This window comes from Bombyx mandarina, chromosome 03 (genome assembly GCF_030267445.1).
Source record: "Bombyx mandarina strain Sakado chromosome 03, ASM3026744v2".
In the NCBI taxonomy this organism is placed as follows: domain Eukaryota; kingdom Metazoa; phylum Arthropoda; class Insecta; order Lepidoptera; family Bombycidae; genus Bombyx; species Bombyx mandarina.
In genome coordinates this window covers 1,787,331-1,813,260 of record NC_143210.1, presented here as the reverse complement: position 1 = coordinate 1,813,260, position 25,930 = coordinate 1,787,331, and the positions used below count along the sequence as shown (strand labels likewise).

General features: G+C 37.4%; 1 protein-coding gene and 1 long non-coding RNA gene across 2 annotated transcripts in view; both read right to left on the bottom strand.

The window, feature by feature from the left end:
* Positions 1–25,930, bottom strand: part of SamDC (S-adenosylmethionine decarboxylase) — a 52,302-nt gene that overhangs the window by 21,499 nt on the left and 4,873 nt on the right. The gene's annotated exons all lie outside the window — the stretch shown is intronic.
* Positions 6,582–9,189, bottom strand: LOC149503236 (uncharacterized). The gene is made up of 2 exons (XR_016324899.1): positions 7,522–9,189; positions 6,582–7,323 (listed from the first exon to the last, which is right to left on the bottom strand). It is a non-coding gene; the product is annotated as an uncharacterized LOC149503236 (long non-coding RNA).

Here is a 25,930-nt window from a genome sequence, read left to right as displayed (position 1 = left end):
ACTCGTTCTTGTCTCATCTCTAAAAACACTTACGATCGTAGTTCGATAACTTGCGAATATGTAATTGCCAATTGTGATTTCACGAATTTAAAACGTTTATGATTTTAATGATACTAGTGGTCCCGCAGTAGTCGAAATTCGACTATAATTAATTTAAATTATAAATTTGAACATTATTATGGTTCTATTGTCAATGACTTATACTTCTTTATTCACAGATTTCGCCAAGACTACACTATAGACACATAATATTAAAGACAAATAATACACATTAATCTATTCTCAATTTGACCACACACTTTAAACAATAAAAGTTTGACAATAAGCAAAAAATACATGTATATATGCGTGTGTGTCAAATACATGGTAGTGTGTGTAATGTTTTCTTTATTGATTTCATGTATATTTTATGCATTATTTAAAAAAAATATTAGCATTGTGCACTTCTTCTCTATATTCTCTATAAGTGTGGAAAATTTCATACTCTTCCGTCCGCGCAATTTTCGTAAAAAGGGATACAAAGTTTTTGCTTCACGTATTAATATAATATTCTAAGAATATAATATAGATTTTCTGGTTTGTAACGCGTAACGTCGTCAGTCAGCGACATTTTCTATCTCTCTTTCTCCCGTTGCACTAATGCGCTTCGATTTGAAGGATGGTAGGCGAAGTGGCAGGATTCACACACTAGTGTAGCGAGAAAATTAATACCCAAACATCATCAAATTCTAAATTAAAATGTAAAATACAAAACTGTTTTTACGATTTAAAATCTCGATTATTATTGTCATTAGACTATTTTCGACCTTTTGAATAGTTTTCGTGGTCATGGACGACTGATTTTAACACGTTGTACGATTTACGACCCATCGGCAAGCTTAAAGTAGCATACTATTCGGGCCAAGCCAAAATCAGGAAATCAGTATTTTTCCATTCTAAAATTTATAATCTGTGATATTTTGCACGGAAGTTAAAAATTAGCGACTAATATCATCAAGGAACATCAGCGGTAGATGTCTCAGCTGGCCTTTTGAAGGGCAGGCCATATGGAGGGGTAGCCATACTTTGGAGAAAGGGTGTTTTTCGATCGGTCACTGTTATCGATTGTGGTGATGCTCGTTTATCAGCGGTAAAATTGCAAGTGAGTGGGGCGTCTATTATGGTTTTTAGTGTGTATATGCCAACTGATTGTGCTGAGAATCTGCCAGCGTTCACACAGTGCTTGAGCTCGATCAGTGCTATTGCAGAAGAAAATAGCGATTGTTCGGCGGTTTACGTTCTGGGTGACTTCAATGCACATCCAAGTGAGCTCTTCTGTAATCACTTATTAGACTTTTGTGATGACCAGCACTGGATTTGCGTAGACCTTAATAGTATGAATACTGATGATACCTACACCTTCATTAGCGAGGCACATGGTTGCGTGAGATGGTTGGATCATTGTGTTGTCACAAATGCAGCGCTGTCGACAGTGATTAACGTGTTAGTCGAGTATGACGTGCAGTGGTCTGATCATTTCCCACTGGTAATTGATTGTAACTTGGATTTAGTGTCGTATAAACAGTTACCAATCTCTGCACCGGTGTTCAGTGGGGTTATTTGGCGTGAACGTACGGCTGAGCAAATCCGGAAATATAACAAACTATGTTGTGCTCAACTGCGAGAAATTGATTTTCCGATGGAAATGAGTAGTTGCTGTGATGGAATGTGCTCCAATGCTGAGCACAAGTTATTAATAAAAAATATGTACTTAAGACTGGTCACTACGTTGTCGGATGCAGCAACAGCTACTTGTAAAAGGGTCAAGCCTCGAAGGAGGGGTGGTTATGTTGCGGGATGGAACAAGTATGTTGTAAGCTACCATAGGGAGGCCAGGTCGAGGTTTTTGGCCTGGGTAGAAGATGGCAAGCCTAAGAATGGTCAGACGTATGTTGACATGGTAGAAAGTAGGAAGTTGTTTAAGCAGAAGTTAAGATGGTGCCAGGATAGGCAGGAACAAATTAAAATGGATTCACTTGCATCCCATCATTCCGCTAATAATTTCCCACAGTTCTGGAAAGATACCGGAAAATTTAACCAGAAACCTGGCCTTCCTGTGAGTATTAATGGTATTTTTGACCATCACTTGATTGCAAATGCGTTTAGTAAACACTTCAAGGTGACACCGCAGCGTAATACTGGTGTGTTTCGGTCGCCCGTTGCTGAGACCATCGTCCAGAAAAGGGATATCAGTTTTACATCGAAGGAGGTTAAAAGAGTTATTAACAGCATGCATAGAGGTAAATCCCCTGGATATGATGGTCTCAGCATCGAGCATCTTAGGCATGCTGGAGTCCACCTGCCACGCGTCCTATCCTTGTTTTATAATCTCTGCCTTTGCCATAGTTACTTACCAGAGGAACTTACTAAAACTATAGTGATTCCAATTATTAAGAACAGAACTGGGGACGTTTCGGATATGAATAACTATCGACCCATCTCTCTTGCGACCATATTAGCCAAGGTGTTGGACGGCTTGCTTGATAACATTCTTAACAAACATATTAAACTGCATGAAGCCCAGTTCGGTTTCAGAAATGGGCTTTCCACTGAAAGTGCGATATTATGTCTTAAGCAAGCTGTTCAGTACTATACGGACAGGAAAACACCGGTATACGCGTGCTTCCTAGACTTGTCTAAGGCGTTTGACACAGTCCTATATGATAAGCTTTGGGACAAACTGGGCAGGGCGGGTATACCGGTTGAGGTCATATCAGTGTTACAGGAATGGTACCACTGCCAGCGGAACCAGGTGAGATGGGCGGGAGCTTTGTCCGGGCCATATGGCATGGAGTGTGGCGTGAGGCAGGGGGGGCTGACCTCTCCTTTGTTATTTAACTTGTACATAAATGACCTTATCGGTGAGCTCAGCAGCACTCATACCGGTTGTCATATTGATAGTGTATGCGTCAATAATATTAGCTACGCGGACGATATGGTGCTGCTGGGACCATCGGTAGGTGCTATTCGTAAGATGCTGGCTATATGCGAGACCTACGCTGGGGAGCATGGACTGACCTACAGTAAAGCAAAAAGTAAAGTTCTGCTTTTCAAGGGTAAGTCAGGTGCACCTGTTCCAGTTTGTGTTCCTTCAATTAAATTATATGATGAGGAACTGCAGAGAGTGACCAGTTTTAAGTACCTGGGCCACATTGTAACGGATGATTTGTCCGATGACGCAGATTTGGAGCGGGAGCGCAGGGCATTGGCGGTCCGAGGAAACATGGTTGCCCGTAGATTCGCTCGGTGCTCCTCCCCAGTAAAAATTTCTTTGTTTAAGGCATTTTGCCAATCGTTTTACGCGAGCAGTCTATGGGTGAATCATACTCGGCGGGCTGCCAGGGTCCTGCGCGTTCAGTATAACAACATCTTCAGGGTGCTATTGCGGCTGCCTCCCTACTGCAGTGCGTCGCAAATGTTTGCTGATGCCCGGACGGATGGCTATCAAGCTATAATCCGAAAAAAGGTTGCCTCTTTTTTAAGACGAGTGAGAGACAGTAGTAATGGCATCCTCGGGATGATTGCTTCTCGCGCTGATTGTCCGATCCAACATAAATGGATGTGTATAATTACCGGACAAGACTGACATATCCTTATTATTATTTTACTCTTCATTATGAAATGTGTATGATTTTCTTTTTTATTTTATTTTTTCTCCAAATTAATTGACTGATTGACATAATGATAGCTAATATTGACATAGAGTGGTTACTACTGTATTGATATAATTATGTGTTTCTAATTCATTTCCTTTGTATATTTAATTAATTGAATTAGTATATTGTTCATTTTCTATTTGTATTGTTGAACTGTTTGTGTGCTGACTATTGTATTATTATTATTTTATGGATTTTTTCTGAAATAAATGTTTTTATTATTATTATTATTATTATTAATATCTAATTTAGATATTTTAAAAGGCTCACCGGGTGACCCTCGTGGCCCGAATGGTTCAGTAAGATAAAGCTCACCGGTGAGTACCGTGGTCTGAATGAACATACTCGATTTTTCATATGGCGTTCAACTTGTTAATATTGTTCTAAAGAATCAGTTAAAATAATGATTTAAAAAAAAAAATGTCTATGGGCTCCAGTAACCACTTAGCATCAGGTGGGCTGTGAGCTCGTCCATCCATTTAAGCAATAAAAAAAAAAGAACAGCTAAAAATATTAATGTTATGTTACCTAAAAAGGTTTTATTATAACATACTGCGGACTCCCAAGAGGTCCTACCACCAGTGATAAAAATTTTAACTACATGCGGACCGGTAGGTGAGCTCACGGGCTCAACTTGAGAGAACTGCTAACACTGACTCTAGCTGAAGCAGTGCACCGAGGAGAACCGTCGAGAAACTCAGTGGATTGGGTCTACCAAACAAAAAATTTAAAGCCTTTTCATTTAGAGCGCTCTCCACCAAGCGATCCTGTATAGCGGTAGGCAGCGGCTTGGCTCTGCCCCTGGCATAGCGGTAGGCAGCGGCTTGGCTCTGCCTCTGGCATTGCTGAAGTCCATGGGCGACGGTAACCACTCACCATCAGGTGGGCCGTATGCTCGTCTGCCTACAAGGGCAATAAAAAAAAAAAACATATGAAACTTATTAAAACAGCAAATTCACGGGACAACAAGCAAACATCGACCAAACGAATTATTTACTGCCTAAAGCAAAACTTTAAGAAATTTCCTTTTTCTTCGAAACCTTCTTTCAGCGAGCGTTTACATTTAAAAATCTATGGATAAGTTTTTTCGTAACGGATCCCACATTAACAGAGCGGGCCGGGCGAGTTGAACAATTTTTTTTTTCTACCTCAGCTGGATATCCTTGAGAAGCTATGTCAGCATAACCGGGCGAGTATGTCAGCTCACGGGGCTCAAACCGGGAGTGTGCTAATACTGGACTTAGCAAGAGCAGTGCTTCGCAGAATCTACCACCGAATCGGAAACGTGACCCACTGAGAAGATCCGGCCAGAATCTCAGTGGGTTAAAGTCTGTTGGTTAATTTACTCGCCGAGCCCTTCGTCGCAAGTGGACGAGGTTCGTCGAGGACGGTGACCGGTACTTGAGGTACCTAAAAGCACCTTTAATGGATCGGGAGGATTCATAATGACGTGTTTAAGGCGATGTCAACTGTTTACCATTCGGTCCACAGGATCGGGTATGTTTGAACAATACGTGCGATGTTGACGTGGTGCGTCACGGACCCGCCTGTTGATCCCGCGCGCAGTGCGCATGTGCAAATCGATAGACCGCGCTCTCCGGATACATGCAGCCTTCATTACATGACCGACTACTATTAAATATACATGGCTGTAAATTTTCGAACTAGTAATATGGCGTGAGAGCGAATTTCGTTATTGTTCTTAATAATGTCTCTTACATAATTCTTGTAAATTTTCCCATGTTAGTATCTATTTGTTTTTAATACGATTTTATTAGCTTCAGACGTATGTATGTTAGTATGTAACGGAATCTTTGAACATGATTTTGACCCCCTTCAAAACGGCGGATTAACTCGAAATTTGGTATACTTATTAAGGACCGATGATAATTCAATATTAAAAATAAACTTGAAAAAATTGAAATTCAACTAAAAAATAAAAAATTACTAATAGTTTAAAAAACTAACAAAATACGCTTCTATAGAAAATCCAATCAAAATAACTCTTCTACTCATATCTGTTCATAAAATATTTATAACTACTGATACCATGCACCCCACGCTTTTTTACAATAAAATCATTTTTTTCTTACACTATTTGTAATTCAAATTTATTAAAATTTATTTTCTTTTTTTTAGTTTGATTTTCTATAAAAGCGGATTTTGTTAGTTTTTTTGAACTATTTTTTTTTTAATAATTGTGACGACAACTGGTTGCTAGTATTAGCAATTTATAGCTCAAATCATCTAATAAATCACTGACCTCGACCGGGAATAGAACCCGCACTACGGGAACTATAAATAAGGTCAATGAACTAAACTTGAAAGTTATTACCTATATGTTTCGTAATTTTTTTGTATGATGCTGCAAAATATAATTATATAAAACAGAGTGCATATACCATACTAGCTTTTACGGGCTAGCAAATGTTCTTCTGTGAGCTCCTTTGCTCATTTTCGTTAAATAACAATACACAAAGAAAAGACAATAAATAAGTAATTGCCTCAAAATTTACTTATAAACAACTTCACTTATTAAACAAAAAGTGTTATCGTGTCGTTAATACTTCCAAAACTTTTTTAAGTTACAAATACTTAAACATGATGAATTGAATTTTTTTTAAAATAATCATGCTTCGATCAATAATAGTACTAGATTACGGATCAGGAACAAAAATAAGACGCTCCAGTGGCCACGTTTGCAGACACGAAAACATCTTCATTTCTTAGAAAAAAGTTTAATAATGTTAACGACTTCAGTTTATTATAAACCTTAATACTTAAACATAAAGTTTAATTACCATTGCAAAATATATGTATTTAGGTCCTTTCGTCAGAAAAAGAATATTATGGAATAAATTTAAAATGTCACTTGAACATAAAAAGTCATCAGTACAAAAATATTTATTCTAAAATGATACTTAAAGCCTAATTTATAAGGTTAAAAATATTTGTTTAAAATTTCGTGCTTATTGTATTGTGGAACTAGATGTAGTTCTTGGTATTACATTTCAATGCTCAGAACACAGTAAGTATTGAAAGACATAGAGTTGCAGAATATACATATTTGTTTTAGGTTTGTTTTGTATGGTCGCAACTATTTTTGACCGATTCAAAAAAGTAGTAGATAATATTTTACATTGCCGCTATTACAATAAATAGGTGATAAAAAATAAAATTAAATAAAGTAAAAAAAATATGAAAGGAAACACGAAACATGTTTTCCACGTATTCTTTATACAGAAGTAATTAAAACAATAATGTAGGTTTAATTACCTTTAAACAGATTCAGTTTGTTATGAAGCTGTCTTTTAGAAGTCATTTTTATATGAGCGGTTTCTTTTTACAAATATAATGTAATCTTATATCAATGAATTTTTCTATAATCAGTTTAATTTAGGCTTATTTTATGGCTGTGTTCGTTTCCCCCAGAAAACAAATCCTTTTCAGCATATACGCTTAAAATATTTACACATACATATAAAGTTTTTTTAATACTTTTTTGCATTGATTTGCCACCACCATTGAACAATTCTAGAATTTTTATAAGAGTTCTATATTTCTTCTCCTCTTTCTTTCGCGACAATATATATCCATTGTGCACAGCGACAAGGGGCTACTAGGAAATCTACAAACAAAAATAACATTATAAAATAACAAAACTACTCTATGCATTCCCTGTCCAAGAATAGGTGATGTTTGTTACAATAGTTGGTGCCTTGTCGCAAACATTGGCCAAACAATTACAATATTCGTAAATTGTGTTTTATTTACAATATAATTGTGTTTATTATTTTATGAAAAACACTTAATAATATAAATTTACCAAAAAAAGATATTCCTTCCAAAACCTTGGTGTTACGGTGGTTTTTTACTCAGTTTTTGAACGCGCATTGCAGCGTTTTGACGTCTTAGTGTTGGCTATGATTGGACCATACTAATTTGAAATAAGACCACAAATTTATTTGTGGTCTTATTTTTCGGGCCGCTTTTGAAGCGCTAATCGCGAATCTAGTAGTATTATTGATCGAAGTAATCATGACCAAATTTATTTCGCAGCACGCAAAGGGCATTAAACATTTTTATTTACAGCTGAAAATTACTTATTGATGAAAAACCTTAATAAAATTTTTAAAAGCAGAATCACCTTGCTTATACCCCAAACTTTGAAAAAGCTTCTCGATTAATCACTAAGATCGCCGTGGTCATTATTTCGCTTCAGTGATGTTTTCGTGGAGTAGATATCAGTCATATTTTTCTAAAAATCGTAAGCTTTTGTTTATAAAAAAAATTTCTCATGAAAATGTTAATTAACTACAAATCTACCTACACTGAATAAACGAATGAACTAACAATCCATATAAACATAACTGAAGCGACATTAACATTTTTATATCGATATTTTTTTATCGGGAATATTAACCTTAAAATGTTGCAATAAACAATTATTTCATTGTTCCGTTTAATATATCGTCTATGACCTGTGCTATCAGTAACACACGCACATACACACACGCACACATTGATTTCGGTACATAAGTTGTAACTAAGCACGCACACAGAAGCAAAACGTTAACCATAACAATGGTTTGTCTGTAAATAAAGCTTGGCCTCTACGTTCTAGGTAGAGACGGGTCATAGTACTAGGTAATTCAGATACTAGGTACACCTGTTCCTAATCTCAAGAAATACCTAATCCAAATAACGAATCCACACAATCTTCCTAATGTCATTCACAACCAATACTTTATTTAGCAAGCAATCTCAATCTGCCTATACCTAATCTCAAGTTCTTTATTAGGATTTGATTAATGTGATCGTTGGATCATTATTTGAATGATTAGGATTAGGCATTTAGGGATTGTGAGATACGTTGCAACGTGTAAGTGAGTGAAATAGCCCAGGAACAGGTGGGAGCGCATACTGCACATTCGATTTTATGTTTTAAGAATACGAAGATCAGTTAGGAACAGGTGGATTATACACATTAACAAAATAGGATTAGGTGCAGCCTAATCTCGTAAAATACCCAATACTCGAGTCTGTTCTAATAAATCCGACTCATCTCTAGTTCTAGGCGAGTCAAATATAAACAGACATTGCGTTTAAATAGCCTCATCTAATCACGTATATATATTAGACTAAGTTGTATCACGATAAATAAATAAAATAGGCCGCATGTTAAGACATGTACATACGGTAGTCCGACGATTCCTTGGCGATAAAAAAAGAAGTGACGCAGACATATGGGTTAACAGTATGATAATTTTTTCTGGTCTCAAGCGATTACCAGTGCTGATAATGCGACCAAAGATCTTGAGTCTCAATAGTTCCACAATTGCTGGTCATAGTAGTAACACTTATTACCCTAACCAAATGAATACGATTTAACAAAACTATGCCACGTATAAGATCCATTCGTTTAGATTATATCGAGGGGTGCAATACTATTTGGTTTAAGCGACATTTGTCTTTGTAATTAAAGGAACGTTTTATCAGGTATCAGTATCAACAGCTCGATGTTTTTAATTGAAATTCAATTAAATTTACACCATTGAAATAGCAGAACTTTTTCTGTTATGATATTGTTTCTAAATTTTAAACTTTAAATGTAACCCCATAAAGTTGTAAAGATGTCGCTTAATCCAATATTATTTATATAAAATATCCATTACGGTCTATTGTGGTATTCCTTTAATTACAAGGTAATACTTGTTACTGGTGGTAGGACGTCTTGTGAGTCCGCACGGGTAGGTACCACCACCCTGCTTATTTCTGCCGTAAAGCATTAATGCGTTTCGGTTTGAAGGACCGCGCAGCTGTAGTTAAAAGTGAGATTTTAGAACTCATGTCTCAAGGTGGGTGGCGGCATTTACGTTGTATATGTCTATGGTCTCCGGTAACGACTTAACATCAGGTGGGCCGTGAGCTCGTCCACACATCTAAACAATAAAAAACTTGTGCTTCTCTACTACGATTTCATTACACAATAATTTTTTATTTATGCACTTGGGAAATCCGGTCATAATCTGCTTTGGCTAACGCTAATTGTATGGGTGACAGATTTCTTGAAACTATTCACGCGGTACCTGTTGTTTATTGGTAGTACTATGGCATGAACCTTCCCGGAAATCCCGACAAATAACCGTATCAAGTTACATGAGAACCGGACGAACGTTTTAGAAAAGCGCACAGGGCAAACACAGTACATGTGGCCTATAACACGGTAGATAGGATAACACGGTATAACACGGTGTTTCCCGAGCGCTATGACATGTCCTTCTTCAAACGAGGCTTGTGGAGAGTATTAAGCGGTAGGCAGTGGCTTGGCTCTGCCCCTGGCATTGCTGAAGTCCATGAGCGACGGTAACCACTCACCATCAGGTGGGCCGTATGCTCGTCTGCCTACAAGGGCAATAAAAAAAAAAAAAAGAACATAGATACGTTCTTACAAAGCCCCGTGTTGTGAGAAACCGCTTTATATGAGGCTAGAAGCCAGTACAAAGTGGAGAATAATTTTTCTGAACGAAACATCTCAACTATGCCTGTATGTAGTTTTTTTTTTACCTGTCATACATATTTTAAAAAACATAGGACAGATTCACGCGTGTGAGTATAGATTCATTATAATTTTAAACTAGCAGATGACCGAGCTTTGCTCGGTATTAAATAATAAAGAATAGATGCGTCTGTGTGTTGGAGTGATTTTTATATATGTATACGTTTGCGTGTTTACGAGTGATTTGATATTTAATTATTTTTTTAAGATTACTTTGTTAAATGGAAGGCGAATCCAGGCCACGTTCCTTTTTAATCAAATCAACCCAATTTTTGGTTTACGTTTCTTTTCTAAGTATTCGTCCTTTCAACTAGTATCACGACATAAAAAAAATATTGTTGTACAACACATGTCAATTACTGTCTATTTCCATACACAATAGAAAAGCTCACTTTGTTATATTTAAAAAAGAAACGAATATTCTACTTAATTTAAAAACAGCAAAAACAGCGAGAGAGATAGCAAATAATTCCATTACATTAACTATTCGTCATCTATAGTTATCAATGAAATTTCTGCTTCTATATAACTTATTTCAATATATTTTTTAAGAATGAAGCATTACTACTAGTCCTGAGGCCTTTCCAGTTTCACCAGGATAGGTGGGCGAGCAAAGGCCCAGCCAGGAGGGGTGGGATTTGCTAACAGCTGCCTGAGCGCTTCCGAAGGAGACCTAACAACTCAAGAGCAGTTGCTTCGCATGAATCTACTACCGGATCGGAATCGCGACCCGCTGAGAAGATCCGGCGAGAAACTCAGCGGACTAGTCTGTCGAGTTCGACGAGTACTGTTACCGTAGTTATTTCAATGTATTTAAATCGATATTGGTTCTAAAACGTTACTGTCAACAATACACAACCAAATATAGCAAACATCCTTATTTAACTTATGAAGATACACAGTTTTAAGACTAACCTTGATTCATGCGAACAGCGAAATGCGCGGGGACCGATAAAAAATACTACAATAAAATCTGTTAAAACTGTTGCCAACTGAGAGTGCAAACTCAACTGTTTGCACAGTAATAGCTTTGATAACAAGTATTTTAAAAACTTAAAAAAAAGACTTAATTCGTTTCGTCTTTTATTTATTCTATTGATACAGGATATTAAGAGCGAAGTAATAAAATTATTGTACTGCTATCGGTCTTTGATAAGTGTGCAAATTTTCAATTTAATCCGATGCTCTCAGACATAACCCACTGAGTTTCTCGCCGGATCTTCTCAGTGGGTCGCGTTTCCGATCCGGTGGTAGATTCTGCGAAGCACGGCTCTTGCTGGGGTTCGTGTTAGCAACGTCATCAGGTTTGAGCCCCGTGAGCTCAGGCAGGAAAAAAAAAAAAAAAAATCCGATGTCTTCAAGGCAGTGAGAATGACGTTCAAACATCACAGTTACATAGAAACCCGCCGCCACCGAAGTAGAGTTCATCCATACTACCTGGAGCCACTGCGGTCATCCACAGTGCGTTTCCAGAGGTCTTTTTCGCCACGTACCGTCCGGCTATGGAATGAGCTCCCCTCCACGGTGTTTCCCGAACGCTATGACATGTCCTTCTTCAAACGAGGCTTGTGGAGAGTATTAAGCGGTAGGCAGCGGCTTGGCTCTGCCCCTGGCATTGCTGAAGTCCATGGGCGACGGTAACCACTCACCATCAGGTGGGCCGTATGCTCGTCTGCCTACAAGGGCAATAAAAAAAAACAATAATACACGCCAAGCTAATTAAATCGCATTAAGAAAATCTAACATCGATTGTGGTTAAAACCTATTTTATTATTTATTAATGAACCGACCGACAAAGTCTGAACTATGAACTTTGTTACATAATTTTATAACATTAAAGTATCTAATAATATTAGCGCGCATTACACAGTGTGAACATAATTTAATGTTAACATTATTTCTAATTCTAATTACTTTAAGCTTACTTAATCGCAGTTATACTAAATATGTAACATGTGGGATAATTGTAATGTAACTCCAATACAGTCAATATTCAGTATTAACTATCTAACTTTAAAAATTAGCACAAAACTAATTGAGTTTAAGGATCCTAGCTTTATCTTCAAAGGTATTGAATTATTGTGTCAGCCAGTCAGAACGTAAAGGAATAGTTATAGGCTTCATACTCTGAATATTTACAGTTTTGACGTTATCAGTGTTTGTCCGTTGACCAAAGAATTGTTGTCGTTAAAACTAAGACGCAAAAGGCCTGAAAAGCGGCACAAAAGCCGGGCGGCTGGTGCAAGTAAGTGCACTGCGCATGCTCGGTGGTGTCTACCTTGACCCTGTCAAACCCTCGCCTTACCCTCGAGCACAGCAGCGAGATAGTCAAGTGACATGTGCATTCATAACTACAATATTATATTTAACATGTTAGAGAGAAAGAGAGAGAATAAAATATTTATTGCACACCAAAACACAATTTACATTAAAAAAAAACAGTCAAAAAGCAGGTACATCAGTACAATAGGCGTCTTATCGCCAAAAGCGATCTCTTCCAGACAACCGTTTAATTTACAGAAATTTCGGAAAATATAAGAATATAGCAGGTATGTTGCGGTTTACTACAGACAATAAATGTTAATGTAATTAAAAATGCTATTGCATACAATCATTTATACATACATTAGGGACTTCAATCCAGATGCAGTAAAATATTCGTGAAATACACAGAATTCCAAATGACCCGACCTAACATATTTTGTTCATGCATATATATGTAACTATATGTTACAAAATAATACTGTTGTTACTGACTACCGATAAGTATGTTTACAGATCGCGATAATGTATATTTATAGATTACTTACCAGTGGACGAAATTCGATCATAGTCGGACGCCTTAAGGTTTAAATTCACTTTTTGTATTACGTTTTCTGTTTGGTTTTCTTAAAGTATATTAAAAAAAAAAACCAACTATTCCGATATTTTTTTAATTACAATAAAGCCCGTCAGTAACTACTGACAAAATAAAAAGAAAATTAAAAACATTTATCAAGAGGAGAATAATCATACATAACTGTTTTGTCTCCGCGTGTTTATTTATAAATAGATTCTCGGAACTATTTTTATAAATAAACAAACTAAGAATCTCTTAAAACGTAACAGCGAGATCAATGATCTTTTAAAAATACATATAACATGTAGACAGACGCGTTGTTTTTAATGATCCCAGCAAAACGTAATCACATCGAAATGGGTCATAAGAGTTATGCGTGACATTTTTATATATACCTAGTCAGGTCATAAATTCTGTCACATGTTTAATGTAAAATAATTGAAACAAGTTTATTCATTATGTAACCATTCATATACCAAAATGAACTTAACAAAACATAGATTCTTATGACACTAAAGTTTATTCAAAATGACCTCCGTGATTTTGAATACAGGCCTTCAATCTGCGCGGCCAGTCGTCTATCGCAGCACGAACGAGGTCCATGTCAATATCGGCGGCTGCCTTAATCAAGGATGTCTTGAGTGACTCCAAATTGGGATGAGGCTTTGAGCACGCCTTTTCCTCCAAGTGTTGCCATATCTTGTAATCTAACAGATTCAAATCTGGACTGGAGGAGGGCCAGTCTTCGTGCCGGATGAAGTCGATTTCACGCGCCGCCAGCCAGTCTTGTGTGCTCTTCGCTCTATGAGCTGGCGCCGAATCTTGTTGGAATACCCAGTGCCTGTTATTAAACATGGTATGAGAAACAGGTTCCACAAGGTTCGTCAGGACTGTATTTTGATACACAATTGCATTCGTTTTTACACCTTTCTCACAAAAATGTACCTCTGTTAAGCCCCAATAAGAAACTCCCAACCATACCATGAACGAGGATGGAAAATGACCTCGTTGGACACGCGGAATACGGTTGCTCGCTTCTTCACTACTGTGTGCGTACACCTTATCATTTTGTTTGTTGTAGCTCTCTTCTACGGTAAAAATTTTTTCATCCGAAAAAAGAATTTCCCGATATATTTTTCCCGCGTACCGCTTCAACAAAGCGCGGCATCTCTTCAGTCTCATGTCCATTAGACGAGCATTCAAACGATGTCCTGTTTTTCTTCGATATGCCCGAAGCCCTAAGTCTTCATTTAACACCCTTTTCACCGTGGTTCTGCTTAACCCCATCTGAAGGGCCAACAGTTTCTGCTTACGTTTGGGATTTCTTTGAATTCGCGCCTTCACAGCTTTTATCACTGCTGGAGTCCTAACAGACCGAGGGCGACCACTTCTTGACCTGTCATCTACACTACAGTCTTCATTGTACGAGGGCTGCACTAAAAGTATCGGGAATGGAATATTTCCACTGTTCCTGTCATATTAAAATCTTTTTAGTTGAAAACTCCTTGGTTTTAAAAATCGAATACCATTTATTTATTTAAAAAAAGATTCTCGGTCTTGTCACGAGGTTTTGTCAAACTTGTTTAGTCGTTGAGAAAATGGAATTGACTCGAGAAAATTCAAGAGCGATGATTTATTATGACTTTCGAAGTGGTTTAATACAAAAACAGTGTGTTGACCGGATGATTTATGCATTTGGTGATGAAGCCCCATCCAAAACCACAATTTATCGCTGGTTTGCTGAGTTTCAACGTGGACGTGTCAAGCTCAGTGATGATCCCCGTCAAGGTCGTCCAAAAACTGCAGTCACCCAAGAAAACGTTGATGCTGTGCGTAAGCTGATTGAGGAAGATCGACATGTGACATATCGCGAAATTCAGGCAACTTTAGACATTGGCATGAGTTAAATACAAATAATCTTGCATGAACAATTAGGTGTAAAAAAGTTGTTTTCCCGATGGATACCGCATTAGCTCTGTGAAGAGCAAAAAGCGGCTCGCATTACTTGGTGCGTCAGAACTCTCGAAAGATTCCACGCAGGATCCTCAAATGCTGTATACAACATTGTATCAGGTGACGAATCCTCGATATACGCGAACGAACCCGAAACAAAAAACCAGTCACGAGTTTGGGTGTTCGAAAATGAGTTAAAGCCAACAAAAATTGTTCGTTCACGGAGTGTTGCAAAAAAATGGTGGCCACGTTTGTCTCCAAAACCGGCCATGTTACGACTATTCCTCTTGAGGGACAAAGAACGGTTAATGCAGAATGGTATGCTAGCATTTGTTTGCCACAGGTCGTTTCTGAACTCCGTAAAGAGAACTGCAACCGCCGCATCATCCTCCATCACGACAATGCGAGTTCTCACACCGCGCACAGAACAAAAGAGTTTTTAGAGCAAGAAAACATAGAATTATTAGACCATCCGCCGTACAGCCCCGACCTAAGCCCTAATGATTTCTATACTTTCCCTAAAATAAAGAATAAATTGCGTGGACAGAGATTTTTATCACCTGAAGAAGCTGTGGACGCCTAGAAAACGGCCATTTTGGAGACCCCAACTTCCGAATGGAATGGTTGCTTCAATGATTGGTTCCATCGTATAGAAAAATGTGTCAAATTTCACGAAGAATACTTCGAAAAGCAATAAATACATTTTTAAATAGTAATGTTGTGTCACTTCGTTAATTCCCGAAATTTTCAGTGCCGCCTATGTATCGTTTGATGGTACGATAAACGAATCTTTTGGTTATATTCAAATTTTTCAGTATGTTAAATATTTGAATTGGCGCGTAACCGCAACGATGCAACGCAATAACTGCAACACGGTCTTCTTTAAGCGTCCACTCCATATTTAAAAATGAGTAAAATTCTAAAAGTATACATTTTTATTTTCATGAACAATTCGAAATTCGAATTCAATAAACTTTTTTGTGGCCAGCATTCTAAAAGAAAAGTTTTTACTGTGTGACAATACTTATGACCTGACTGATTACAGTAGATTGGGGGGAATAGAGACTAGAGTTGAATAGAGACAAATCTGGGATGTCACAATACTTTTGTTGAGTAATTAGATTTAACTTTGTTGAACTGAAAATGACTTTTATTTAATGTTTAAGAATATTAAATAGTTTAATTTAGTCATCAAAGTTTTGTAACTCATTAATGATATTAAAAAGTTAATTACTTAAAGTTAGATACCTACCTAACAACTAAATAGTGCCAGCCCTATCGAAAAACTGTTTTGTCTCTATACGTAACCTGATTTACCCTAAAGCCAAGGTGAATCAGGTCAAGCTAGTTTTTTCAGTTTTTATGTAATTAATTATGTATAATGACGCATTGTATATAAAAATTTAAGCCTCCGGAACTATTTTAATTTCAATTTTATTGGTATTACCCTAAGAAAAACCATTGAAAATTTGTGTTGGATTTGGAAAGGGTCCCGATTCCACCCAATCTACGGTACCGGACTTTCAGTTTATAAATAACGTGGACCCGCCCACCAGATCTCGCTTTCTGTATCAGAGAGGTAAACAGCGTGAGATGCAAGGACGCTAGTAGCTTTTATTATGGAAGGCAGATAGATATCTTTCGGCAATTAAGGATTTGTCATAGATTAGTTAGATTAGTAATAATCGTGACTATCTGTGAAGGAATAAAGGGGAGTATACAGAAAAATAGGTAAGCTAATTTAGCAGAGAGACACGATGGATAAGAAGTACGTACCTATTGCTCAGTATGGACAAACTTACAGCAGAATGAAAAGAATCAACAGACATATCAATGCCATTTTAAATTTTATATTCTTTTTTATTGCTTAGAAGGATGGACGAGCTCACGGCTCACACGTGATGTTATGTGTTGGCTATAGGGGCCTACAGATATCAACAACGTAAATGCCACCACCCACCTTAACAAATGAGTTCCGAGTCCCAGTTTTACAGTATAACGGCTACCCCGCCTTTCAAACTGAAACGCAATAACTGCATCACGGCAGAAATAGGCAGGGTGCTGGTATACCCGTGCAGACTCACAAGACACGTTACCACCAGTATGGCATGAGTTGTGGATCGGATCCCCATTTGTTTAAGTAGCCATTGTCTTACAATTTCGGACTATTACGCGGCAAGTAAAGGCGGTACCGTATAAGGCCTGTTTCTCGCCGGATCTTCTAATTGGGTCGCGATTCCTATCCGGTGGTTAGATTCAACGCAGCGAAGCACTGCCCTTGCCAGGCTGAGCCCCATGAGCTTGCCTACACATTCGGTGAACCTAGTATAACCCCTCGAGGTTACTAGGCTAGGTAGGCAAAAAAGAAACAAGGCCTGTCATCACAGGCAATTGTATCGTGATTAGTGACTCATTGTAGTAAGAGACTTTGTATCAAATTAGCTGTTGAAACCTCGTATTCAATTGTCGCGACTAACGTCAATCAGATCGCAGACGGCAAATCATTTCAATGATTGCTGCAATTGAACATTTCGATCATAATAAAACAAAATTTATGTGTAGTTTTTGTTATCACGAACGACGTACTGTGTCTTTTCTCATAACTTCTATGAAGTTCTGGTACGTGTCCTTTTCATCAGTTTGAATCATTCAGTCAACTTTTTGTAGGTAAAGATAAATCAATACGTAATAAAAAGACGGTAGTTTTAAAAGTTCCGAAACTAGGCAAGTACTGTCTATGTCTACCGTGAACCCCGCCTATGTCTGCCGTGAACCCCGCCTATGTCTGCCGTGAACCCCGACTATGTCTGCCGTGATACTGATGGTAGGACCTCTTGTGAGTCCGCACGGGTAGGTACCTTTTTTTTTCCTACCTAAGCTGATAGCCTTAGGGGCTATTTCAGCGTAACCCTAACGTTTGTAGGTGAGCTCACGGGGCTCAAACCTGATGACGTTGCTAACACGAACCCTAGCAAGAGCCGTGCTTCGCAGAATCTACCACCGGATCGGAAACGCGACCAACTGAGAAGATCCGGCGAGAAACTCAGTGGGCTGTGTCTGAGAGTTAATTTACTCGTCGAGCCCTTCGTCGCAAGCGACGGGTTCGACGAGAACGGTGACCGGAGTAGGTACCACCGCCCCGCCTATGTCTGCCGTGAAGCAGTAATGCGTTTCGGTTTAAAGGATGGGGCAGCCGTTGTAACTATACTGAGACCTTAGAATTTATATCTCAAGGTGTGTGGCGCATTTACGTTGTAGATGTCTGTGGGTTCCAGTAACCACTTAACACCAGGTGGGCTGTGAACTTGTCCACCCATCTATCAATAAAAAAAATATATTTAGGGTTAACTCGCAATAGAAGCAGGTCTACCGATAGCAAAACACAAAACGGTTATAATTGACGTTTTTTAAAATCAAAATCGAATAATACGCAACCCTAATGCATATCAAGAATTGAATTGATTTCGCCACTGTAGATGTCACAAAATTTCTGGCTTAACTTGTCTTAATATATTTTTACATAGTCGTCAGAAGAATTGGCCGTAATTCAAATATTATAAAAATAATTTTCAGCTAGACAGCTTGTTCGTGTGTAATTTTGCTAATCTGCATGCACGTGAATATAATAATAAAAAAATAACAGTTATATTAACGTGTATACACTTTGAAGAAATAAATATTTTTTATATCGTTTTTTAAACATATCTTTGTTTTATGTTTTTTTTGTGTTAATATTTTTGTTCAATGTTTTTCTATATTTTATGATACACGAACTTAACTAGCCTAGATAAACAGACGAGGTCGAGCTAATTTGATCTATATATTTAATCTATATAAATCTACGGTGGTTTTTACAGATGTTCCGTTATAACTACTGAACCATGCGTCCGATTGACTTGAAACTTGGTATCTTTGGTCGTCGTCTTGGGTTGGAATATATTGTCTTTGCAAACACAAAAGTACACAAAGAAAGTTTTTATTTAAGACGAACACAATATATAGAAAGAAGGAGAAAGTAAACAAGAAATAGATAGTCCAAGCAACACAAGCAGGTACACGAAACAAAAAGCAAAAATTATAAAAGGCGTAGAACAGAAAAGATAATACGGGATGCGCGCTCGCAAGTCAGATTTCGACTGGTGGCGGTGGATCGGTAAAAATGCGACCGATGTACTAGCGAAATATATCGCCGCCGCTATACTGCAGTTATCGCCTGACTTTGCTTGTGAATTTTATTTTGTTAAGTGTAAATAATGTTTTGTATGATTGTGTGATAAATGAATGTGTTGATATAAAATAAAGTATGTATGTGTTGTTGTGTAGTGTAATTATAATAAAATATTATAAAATAAATAAATACATGTGAGTCACCCACAGTATCCATGTAGAAAATAATGTACTTAATAGATAGGCTAATATTTATATGAGTGTTGGACTCCCTAATAACAATGACAATAAATAATAATATTAATTTTAAATGCCCAGCGAAGCGGGCGAGTACGGCTAGTTGATTATAAAGTTTCAATGTTTCAATTAAGAAAAAGAACAAGCATACTATCTACTAAGAGACCTGATTTTATTTTATTGCATGACCGAGTTTACGGTCCTCCTGGTGTGTAGTAGTTGCCGGAGACATTGCAATACCGCCGCCCACCTTGACGTTTGAGGTCTCCACCTTGACACTTGAGGTCTATGTTCTCAATTGTATAGTATTGACGCAAAATAATATTTTTTGCAATTTTGAATTCGTTATGTTGTTATGAATGTTATTTCTTGATTGTGAATATCGTGAAGGTGACCTAATTATGTATTTCATTCGAATCTGATACGATCGCATCCTTCGCTACGTTTGTTGAAACCTTTAGGTCACGACGACTTCGAATTTACTACGGAGACAATGATAAACCAGGTTTGCTGGAACTTTCTACTCTTTTAAGCTAAGCAACCAAGCAAATAGCTAGAGTATGATGGGGACTATCTTATATCGCATCTAAATTTTGTACGAAAGTTTTTTTTTTATCTTTTTTTGTCATTATACGCACAGATGGTCATGGAAATCATTAACGCTAGGTATACAGGAAAATTTCTTTGTAACGTAATTGCGATTTTAAAACATAAATCGAATCTGAGTAAACGTTATTTGACTGACATCCATTTCAAGTTTCCCGTGGAAAAAACCTCAATACGCAAATTCACACGGTTTTCTAAAGGAAAATTCCTTTCCCACGTGGCGTGTTTAGGATGTACCTGCAGGTATGTGTGTTTACATATTTTGCAAACGTCTAACTATATGTTGAAAGATTGATAAAGTCGTTGTCGTTTGTAAAATTATATATTATTGATTCGTTCGCCGACACTACTAATTCGTCATTGGGTCAAAAACATGCTGCATTTGCAACTGTCTAGATGACGATTATAGTTTGCACCCGCCAACGAATGCAGTTATAAACGTATTGTAATGAAACGGTAAATTTAACTCAAGATAAATTTTTAAATCACTGAAAAATAAATATGCAGGTTTTTTTTTTATTGCCTAGATGTTTGGACGAGCTCACAGCCCACCTGGTGTTAAGTGGTTACTGAAGCCCACAGACATCTACGACGTAAATGTGCCACCCACCTTGACATATTAGTTCTAAGGTCTCAAGTATAGTTACAACGGCTGCCCCACCCTGCAAACCGAAACGCACCACTGCTTCACGGCAGAAATGGGCAGGGTGGCGGTACCTACCCGTGCGGACTCACAAGAGGACCTACCACCAGTAATATGGTCACTATAAATTTCCTTAGGAATCCGAACCACTCGGTAAAAAACAAAATGAACTCTAACCACATAAGAAAAAGATTTTTTTTTAAAAAACAGAATAAAAAAAGATTTGGCAACGGTCCGACCTTAACAAACTTAGACCTCTTAATGAAAGTAATCAGTAAGTCCCCTGAGTGAGCGACCTTTCAATAATTATCATGCAATTTTTAGCTATTAACTTTATTGTGTGTCTGCTTAAACAATGTTAACAGTCCACATTTAAGTGAGACGGACTTGTGACAATGTAATTATGAACTAGAGGTCCCGCAGTAATCGAAATTCGACTATAATTAATTGGAATTGTAAGTTTGTACATTATTATGATTGTATTTTATACTTCTATAATCACAAATTTCGCCAAGACTACACTATAAAAATATTAACAAAGACAAACAATGTATAATGTATTCTCAATTTGACCACAGACGTCAAGAACAAAAGTTTGACAATAAATAGTATGCATGCGTGTGTGCGTCAAATACATGGTATGTAGTGTGTGTAATGTTTTCCTTATTGATTTGATGTATCTTTTATGCATTATTTAAAAAAAATATCAGCATTGTGCACTTATTCTCTATATTCTCTATAAGTGTGGAAAATTTCATACTCCTCCGTCCGCGCAATTTTCGTAAAAAGGGATACAAAGTTTTTGCTTCACTAATATATAGATAAGTGATTTCTTATTATTCTGCTAATTTACATATGACAAACAAATCAAAAACGTTTGTTTTGTTCTGAAACAAGTGCTTATGAGGCCTTCCTTTAATTAACAACGTCATAGCTATTGACATAAATGTTACTTATACTGTCATCTATACTAATATTATAAAGAGGAGATTTGTTTGTTTGTTTGTATAAGAATAGGCTCCGAAACTACTGAACCGATTTGAAAAATTCTTTCACTGTTTCAGAAGCTAGACTCTTCCCGAGTGACATAGGCTATAATCTTTTTTGAAAAAATTAGGGATCCTTACTAAAACTTTAATGTAACCCAAGGTGTAAAGAAATTACCTAAAATATTCTTTACATCGCGTGCCCTGCGAAAACTATTGATGATAGAATAAAATAATGTACTACGACTTTGTAGAACACATTATTATTTACAAAAAGTGTCGCGACAGCATATGTCTAACTATTATAGTTATGCCGCAATAAGTGTTATTTTATTTAAAAAAATAAAACAACGTCGAATATCGTTGAAATTTTTGTTAAAGATGCGAGCGGAGCCGGAACGGGCCGCTAGTTAAATATAAAATGAGTGATTACTCGTAAAACCGAATAGAGTTGTTGACAACCTGCCTTTTGGACGTTTTTATGTTATAAAATACGTAATCTCTGTATGTTTTCTTCTTAGCTTCTTAGAAAATGGCTAAACGCCAACAGTTCTACGTCACGTAAACGTAAAAATCGTGCGTTCCTTTTGCACGTACACGCTTTGGCGCATAATAAAAACAAGATATGTATCACGTAATATGTGTTCATAAATATAATGCATGTGTGAAGTATTTCGTAATGTTGATGTAAACATAGACATGACCTAGGTTATTATCGGACCTTATAAAACACATCCAATATAATGTATGTTTGTGTAGAAGCTACGTCACTTAGCGCATATTAGTAGCAGTATAGTTACAACGGCTGCCCCACCTTTCAAACCGAAACGCATTACTGCTTCACGGCAGAAATAGGCAGGGCGGTGAGACCTACTCGTGGGGACTTAAGAGGTCCTACCACCAGTAATTACGCAAATCATAATTTTGCGGGTTTGATTTTTATTACACGATGTCATTATTCCTTCATTTGTGAAGAACGTATTTCATTAGAAAAATTGATCATCATGAATGATTCGAACACCTGTGTATCGCTACATACGAATGCACCGGACGGACGTCTTATCCTTTAGGCCACGACGACTTCTAAGCTCGTGCACTAGTCTAGCACTAGTCGTGCTAGGGACTAGTGTCAGCAAATTCGCTCAGGTTGAGCCCGTGAGCTCACCTAGGCTACCAGCAATTAGGTAGGGAAAAAATATAAACAAATCATCCTATCCCGATACTTTTTTGATTGAATGTACATCAAAACTAGATAGAAGAAAAAAAATTTTTTTTTACAAATAATAACGTTTACTTCAAGAAGTAAATCATACCTTAATTCTAGATTATCTTTATTTAAGAATAATTATTAAAAAAATACTATTGCAAAAGGTTATCATCAGGAGTATCATGAAGAGCGTGTCGATTCGTATAGTAACAAAACTCAGTTTAATTTGGCGTAATTTACTACAAGCGATAGCAAAACTGATAAATCCAAGGTCCTGACCTATGGAGTTCGTGTAGCGGGAGCACTATATCGCGTGAATAATACGTCACAGAAAAGGTGACGTCATAATGGCGCGCTATAGTCCGGCCGCGGTAAGAATGCGTTCTTGACAGATCAAACGGACGACGTAGCTTTGAGATGACGTTTAGTTTACGATGAAAAATCCATTAACGGTGCTTTTAGGCACCACAAGTACCGGTCACTGTCCTCGTCGAACCCGTCGCTTGCGACGAAAGTCTCGACGAGCGAATTAACCCACAGACACAGCCCACTGAGTTTCTCGCCGGATCTTCTCAGTGGGTCGCGTTTCCGATCCGGTGGTAGATTCTGCGAAGCACTGCGCTTGCTAGGGCCAGTGTTAGCAACACTCCGGTTTGAGCCCCGTGAGCTCACCTACACACGTTAGGGTGAAGCTGAAATAGCCTCTCAAGGCTATCAGCATAGGTAGGGAAAAAAAAATGAAATAAAAATGTTGTCTACGAATGAATGATTATCGTTGAGCAATAAATATTTTTGTCATCTTTGTATATTTAAATGGATCGATCGCATTTCCTCTCGACGACACGACAATAATCTTGCAAGTCGGTCTAATTATATTTAGTTAACCTACAGCTATGCACTCTTTTTGTTTCGTTAAACATTCAAAAAAAAAATAGTGTTAAATATCAAACACTATTCTATAAAACATAACGGCATGATTTGTTTTCTTCCAGTCTCTATATAAAATATAAGATTTCATTATTAATTTTTTTCGTAACTATTAGATGGCAAGGCAAAAAGGCAAAGTACCTCCTACATTTGTAATTGTTTAGTAAATTCATATTGTTCAAAATATTATATACGAAAATTTTAATAAATATTTTTGAATACTCATTGTGCTCACTGCTTCACTTGCGTATAACTTGCTATAGTTCAAATGTTCAACAAGTAATCATATTTGTTTAAATATAAATGAGTTCTCATTGCTTCTTACCTTGATAAAATATAAGCTAACATAATTATCTGAATAAATTGGGTCAGATTCCAGATTTATTGAAACTTAACAAATTATTGAGGTCGGCGATAAGATACTTTAAGAATATTTAGACTACGACGCCGAATTAAATAAAGGTTATTAAATATTAATTAAAATATATACTGCGTATCTTTTATATAAATACAGAAACCCGTTTTTTTACTGTCTTTGTAGGCAGATGACTATAGTTACCTTCGATCATGGACGTCAGCAATGCCAGGGGCAGAACCAACCCGCTGACTACCATAACGAACATTTGAAAATAGATAAAATAATTCTTAGTTGACACAAACCTACCTTTTAGTCGTCGTGGCCTAAAGGATAAGACGTCCGGTGCACTCGTATCTAGCGATGTAACGGTGTTCGAATCCCGCAGGCGGGTACAAATTTTTCTAATGAAATATGTACTTAGCAAATGCTGGCATAGCCTCTCAAGGCTAGGCTACGAGCTTTTAGGTAGGAAAAAACAGATTAACTTCGACGGTGAAGGAATAATAACATCGTGTAATAAAAATCAAACCCGCAAAATTACAGTTTGCTTAATTACTGCTGGTAGGACCTCTTGTGAGTACTGGTGGTATGACATCTTGTGAGTACTGATGGTAGGACCTCTTGTGAGTACTGGTGGTAGGACCTCTTGTGAGTACTGGTGGTAGGACCTCTTGTGGGTACTGGTGGTAGGACCTCTTGTGAGTACTGGTGGTAGGACCTCTTGTGAGTACTGGTGATAGAACCTCTTGTGAGTACTTGTGGTAGGACCTCTTGTGAGTACTGGTGATAGGACCTCTGTGAGTCCGCACAGGTAGGTACCACCACCCTATCTACTTCTGCCGTGAAGCAGTAATGCGTTTCGGTTTAGGGCAGCCGTTGTAACTATACTGAGACCTTAGAACTCATATCTCAAGGTGGGTGGCAGTAATTACGTTGTAGATGTCTATGGGCTCCAGTAACCACTTAACACTCGTCTACCTATTTAAGCAATAAAAAAATAAAAAACTGTGTGTAGCCGAGAGAAATATTTTTCGCCTTTTGTTGGTTATCATGTTGCATGTTATTAGTTACCTACGAAAAGATCAATTTATCAGAGAGCCTAATAGTATTTCCTAACTTTTCAAGGTTCATACATTTAAATGAAGGTAATTTAATATATTCTACAAACACTTAGGAGGCGTTTCGAATGTACACAAGACGCAGAGACGCCCACGAGTTTCTGGCCGGATCTTCTCAGTGGGTCGCGCTTCCGATCCGGTGGTAGATTCAGCGAAGCACTGCTCTTGCTAGGGTTCGTGTTAGCAACGTCGTCAGGTTTGAGCCCCGTGAGCTCACCAATTAGTTAAGGTTACGCTGATATTGTCTCTCTAGACCATCAGCTTAGGTAGAAAAAAAATGTGTGCTTCGTATTACCTATTAATGACTAGATGATGACCGGTTTTTTTTTTATAACGCCATCTTGTTGTGTCTTTAAAGCGGTTAGTTGCCCTCAATTAAGAAAAATAGTATTATTATTCGCCAATAGATGTCGGGAAGAGTTGATTATTGAAAACAAGAATAAAACAACATTTTCTGAAAATAAATCGTAGCTAGATCGATTTATCGCCCCCGAAATCCTCTGTATACTAAATTTTATGAAAATCGTTAGAGCCGTTTCCGAGATTCAGATTATATAAAATAGGTATATATTAACATACAAGAATTCCTCGTTTAAAGGTATAAGATTTAATTTTCGTTTCCATATTCGATGAAT